The sequence below is a fragment of the Callorhinus ursinus genome, unplaced genomic scaffold, assembly GCF_003265705.2.
Source record: "Callorhinus ursinus isolate GAN/ISIS: 27379988/994484 unplaced genomic scaffold, GSC_fseal_2.0 scaffold3, whole genome shotgun sequence".
NCBI lineage: Eukaryota > Metazoa > Chordata > Mammalia > Carnivora > Otariidae > Callorhinus > Callorhinus ursinus.
The window spans coordinates 54,467,125-54,473,067 of NW_027397065.1; positions in this window are offsets into that span (position 1 = coordinate 54,467,125).

Sequence of the window (5,943 nt, forward strand, 5' to 3'; positions counted from 1 at the left end):
TCAATATTTACTGCCTTTTGGCGTCTTCACCCAAACTTTATCTTAACACTCTCTTATACTTATTTGAAAAAGATTTCCAAAGCAAGCCTCTCTAACTTCTGAGCAAACAATAACTAATAGTGTAGCTTTGCAGTCATATGGGCTATGGTTTGCCCATATTTGCCACTCACTTCTTGTGTCTGAACCTTACATGATCATCTCTGCAGTGAGTCTAATAAGACATACCTCATGTGAGGCTTAAGTGCATTTTGACAATCCCATTCCCTTTTCTCAGTGATTTGTCTACTGTGTCGTGTGACCCAGTTCTGGCTAATTACATGTGAGATGAAGTCTGCTTGGGGTTTCCAAGAGAGCTCTAAAAGATGAAGCCTCTTCTCTCTCTTTTTTTAGTTAGGATGCTATTATACAAGGAAGTGATATCTGGAGCTAGGGTAGTCATATCGTGACTGTTCATCTCATGAGGATAGTGAGCTGTGAGACTGGAAGAAGATCCTGAATGAGACCCTGAACTAACCAGGAATGTCACTTCCAGAATCTTACTATGTGAGAGAAGTAAGTTTCTTTATTATTTTGTTACTGATTGCTGAGTGTTTTACTTGCAGCCCAAAGCATCCTAACTGATATAGTGCTTATTATATATTATTATTATATATTATTATATAATTATATATGTATTATTATTATATACAGAAGGGGTCAATACCCAACTTTTTCAGGTAGATTAAAAAAAGAATAAGTAAAACAAGGCTGAGAGAGTTAAATAAATTGACTAAACCATGCTGTTAATCATTAGCAGTTGGGAGACTAGGGACTCTGACCTTTAACTTACAGGATACATTTCTAGTTAGCAAATATTTTACTGAGCACCTACTAAATGCAAGCCCTTACTTCTAAGGACTTTTTCTACCTTTTCCATCCCTGGGCTTGCATATCAGGAGGCAGCATGATGTGGGGAGAACAAGGTGGCAAAGTGAAAAGAACACAGGCATTGTTTCCATAGACAGTCCATTTCTGCCACTTAATCAGCATGTGATTTGGGGCAAGTCCCCTTCCTCTGAGCCAAGTTTCCACAGTTGTCATGTGTGGTTGTGCTGACCTAGCAAGCTTGTAACAAAGATTATATGCAAAATTAAGTAAAGTAATATTGTGAGTCCTGTCTCAAGATTGTGTCCAAACTAGCTTTAAGATGTCAGCAAAGTGGTTGGGTTGGGATTTGTTCCCCAAAGGATGGTAAAACAGGACAGAATTCTTCTGAAAGGCAATTTGGGGTTTTTGGAGCAGGCAGCAAGCCAAACCAAGCCTGGCTGGGAAATCTTTATCCTAAGGGCAAACTCAGGGGCCAGAGGCCAGCTCCAGTTGATGATAAGGGTGGTAGGTGGAACTGGGGCCAGAGGGGCTGTTTGGGAACTAGTGTGAATGAAGTTCCAGGAAGGTGGCTGCAAATATCCTCAGGGTATCTCTGGCCTGCCTTTTGCTGCCCCTAGGTCCTGGATGTGTTCACCTGGTATTGAAAGCTGACAAGGCAGGTAAGAGTTTTCAAGTGTGCACAAAGTACTTTGGACAGAGAAGCTCAGCAAGCTTTCTTTTGGAACTGATCCAAATGTCAGAAAATCCTTCTTCCTCCTTCTTCCCATTGTTGGGGTGGGGAAGAAGCTACACATATTGCTGGAAGAATCTGTACTGGGAAGTAGGAGTATGTTTTGGGAATCCAGGAGTTTGAAATAGGCTTAATCCCCAGGTAGAGCAGAGTTGTACTTTGGGTGAACGGGAACTGTGTCAGCCTGCTAAGAACTGACCAAGAGCCTTGGGTAGGGGCTTAGATGGCAAGGATTAGGAAGAATTTGTGTAAGATTGGGATCCTTGAAAACATTCTGAGCTAGAGATATGCATGTAGGAAATTCCTTGGGAGTACTCTCAGGAACACTATCTGTAAAGGACCGAAGGAGGCAGGATTAGTAAGAAGGAGGAGATAAACTTCAGTAGGGTGGCAACAAAGGCCTCAGCCAATCCTAGCAGAGCCCTGACTTGCTTTAGCCAAATATTGGATGCAAGCTGTCCAAGAGGTTATAACCTTGCACAAGGCAGCTTCGTTTGGCTGATTACAATTCTTAGAGAGGGACACTGCTCTGAACCATTGGCAGCCAGCGTTCTCTATAGCTGGAGGAATGAGTGAGTTGGTCTTGAGTGGGAAATCTGGATGTCCTATCATAGCATCCACTATAAAACCCAGTTCTTGCCTCCTGCTAACCAATGTGACACAGTACAAGGGCCTCATTATTACTCTCAGCTCAGTCTGCCTTAAGCCATGTAAATTCATATGTAGTTGTTGATAAAAAAAATGCTCACAATGTTTTTGTAGTTCCTGAGTACTTGGCCTGCCTGTCAATAACTATTATCTCTCATTGTTTCAGGAAGAGAGTCTGTCCTAGCTCTGGTCCTGAGGCACCCTACCCACCCCCAGCAAGCTCCCAGCCAAAGGGAAGAACTCTGTGCAAGTGTGCCATGTGTCACACCAAGAGTTGTTTCTATGCCCAGAGCTCTCATTTAGAGGCACATGTCCATAGATGTCCGTAAATTATAGTGGGGATATTCAACTTCACCCTACCTATAATTAGGGAAAATTTATCACTACTTTTTGGAAGATCTGCACTCTTTATTGAAGAATCTTAGCCTTTCTGCGATCTATTGCATTATCTGAAAAAGGTATATATTAAAAGCCTTAGGTCCATTCTTTTCTTCTCTTCCAACTGTCATAATAACAATCAATATATAATACACTTGGTTTCTAAGATTTGTATTACCTGTTGTTTTGACATTAGCCCCTGAGATACACATTTAATGAGTGACTACTATGTTTCCTTTACTAAACACTTTCTATGTACTTTTTGTTTTAATCCAGGCATCAGCTCTATCAATTAGATACAACTATACCCCCATTTCACATATGGTGATACTGTAGAGGTGAGGTGATTTGCCCGAGTTCATGCAGCTAGTGGCAGAGCTGCGGTTGGAACCCAGGTAGTTGAATGACAAAGCTTGAGAGCTTTCCTTCTACAGCACATTGGTGATCGCCCAACCCTGTCCCACAAGAGGCTAATAAGCAGGACATGAGTAAATACCTTGATCTCTAGAAAACAGAAAGCTATTGCACTTAAGCAAGGAAAAACTAAAAAATAAAAAGATTTTTTAAAAAAAGTACATGGTGGTGCTATTTGAACATCATTCGTACATCAGCTGCTTTGCATTTCCAGCGTAGTTTGATATCATGGATGACTGGTGCAGACCCTCCATCTGAAGCAGACCAGACAGAGTCCTAACGGCAATAACCTTTAAATCAAGAAAGTTTACTCCAAATGTTCCCAACATAGCCCAAAGCCAGAAAAGTTCACAGCTCTACATTAAAATGTTAGAAAAAGATCACATTGCAGCAGCTGCTTATGTGGATTACCTAGTCTAGCCATTCTGCTAAGACTTAAAAAAACCTGTCTGAGTTGTAGGAAGAAAAAAAAGTAAGCCTCTAAAATATCAAGTTGATGCTTGTTGGTAGAGCTGTGATTTCCCATTTGTTGCCCCAGAAGACTCAGGTGTATCTGAAATAGAGTCAAGATGTTTTTCCAGACTCTAAGGGAGTGGAAGGTTTCATTTCTGTACTTACCCCCACTGTGTCCTATGCTGTTTCCAGAACTATAGCTTCCCTTGAAAAAAATTTAATCCTTGAAATGTTTCTCAGTGATCCAAAGCACATTAGGAAATCACAGTCCCTTCTTACAGCCATTTTATGCAACTTCCCTTTAATACTTTACAAAGAAATAAAATGAAATGGACTCTGCCCTCTAATGATGTCTTCTGAATAAAGGCCAGTGATTCCATTATTTGTGTATGTGCATGTGCACACACCTGGCCCTTTTGAGATTTAATGCACCTTAAAATTGATTATGGCTTTTATTTTTAAAGCATCAAAGCATGGTCTATAGGACATGGTATGATCTCCATTTTACAGAAGGGGAAACTGAAGTACAGCCTTGGAAAACTCTCACAATGAAATTAGAAACTGTGGTGGGGCTTTTCTGCTATCAAATTGTTTCTCTCTTAAATGAACTCCTTACATTCCCATTTCTCTCCATAGAGATCTTTTCAAAAACATTGGTTTGTTGCTGTGGTTATTGTTGGGATTAATTACAGTAAGAAAAATGACAGAAGTAGATCCTACAATAGAATATTTCCTTGTGTAGTGATGTTAAAGATGTGAGTTCTGACGTCATAAATTTAATTCCAGTATTACCATCTAGACTCAGAGGTGGAAATGATATTCTTTTCAGAGTTAAGAGATTTGTTGAGAGGGAAGGGAGTGTTAGAGCATAAAGGTTCTGGCCCCACACAATAACATTTTTATCACAAGGAACAAAGTAAAAGTTAAATTGTCAATCTAGTTTGAGGATGTTTACGAAAAGTTACGAATTACCTGTAAATTATCTGTGAACCTGAAACAGAGAGATCATGTTTCTCATTTTGCTGCTTTTAATTTCAGGGTATTTAGGCTTCTGTTGTGAAATGTTTTCTCAACTTAAAATCCCAGGGTTCCTCATGCATGGAGAGAAGTGGCATAAAAATACACACAACTGATGTCACTTCAAGAAAGGCCAATGAAATTCATGGTGTTGCTCCTGGAAGATAAACAGACTAAAGAGAATCCTCATGGTAGATCTCTTGGTTTATCCTTTGCTTAGTTTATTGGTTAAGATTTTGTTTGGCTACATGTAACCTATAGTTGAACTACAGTGGCTAACCAAACAGGGGTTGAGTTTTCAGAGTGATGAAGGGCCATGGAGGTAATCATTCCAGTGTCAGTGTTTGAGGATGTCAACAGGGAATCAGGATCATGCCTTTTTGTCATTGTTGTTCTCGCATCCTTAATATATGACTTTCATCCTCATGGACTTAACTTTCACTTCTAGGCATCATATTCAAATTTCAGGCTAAGGACAAAAGGCAAAAAACAAAAGGCACACATGAGCTTGCTCTACCCCTTTTAAATAATAATTTTTAAAAAGTTTTTAAGAATCCTATCTAATAGAGTTGCTTTTATATCTCATTGGCCAGCTGCAAAGGAGTTGGAGGAGGTATTTTAAAGTGGTAACATAGCCACCCTGAATTTTGGTTTTTGTTATTCAGGAAAAAGTAGAGAGTAGTTATTGGGTGGGAAGACAGAATTAGGAATAGATTAATGCCTGTGGGAAGGAAAGGACATTCCTTTTCTTTCTTCTAAACGTTACACTTGATACATTATGGAAGTTTCTATGTTCCATCTTCCATAAAGTTTTTCTTCATTCTTCTGCTTTTTCTGGATTCCTGTGGCACCTTTTCTTTGCTTTTAAATAGAGTATCATCAATCCCATTCTATTCAGGTTAGTTGTTTACATGCTTATTTTCCTCATTTAGAGAGTGAGCTCCTCAAGTGTTAGAGACCTCATCTAATTCGCTTTGGTAATCTCATCATTTACTACAAGGCTGGCACACTAGGAGGAACTAAAAAGGTTAATTGAATAAACATGAGGACAAGACAAAGCATGGCATGTCATGACCCTGAGGAAATAGACTCTTAAGATTCTCGGGTCTATCTGTATGCCTCTTCCTCGGTCTTTCATTCTTTCTCCTCCTAAGAGACTTGACCATTCATAACCTTCTTCCCCCATCTGCACCTCTAACCCCAAGATTCTGCGTACACCCTTACCTTGGGCCAGTTTCTTTCTACACAGAACGGATGTCCAGCATTACCTAAAGTCCTGTCCTTTGGAAGGATTACCTTTCACCTTGAGTAGGATTATAGCACAGCAATAGCCCAGTGTTGGCTTGCACCACAAACCAAGTTGATTCATCAGCCAGTAAAGCTCATTTGTTTTTCTTCAAAGGAGGTTCCCATCTGCATCGCACTACAAGGTGTAA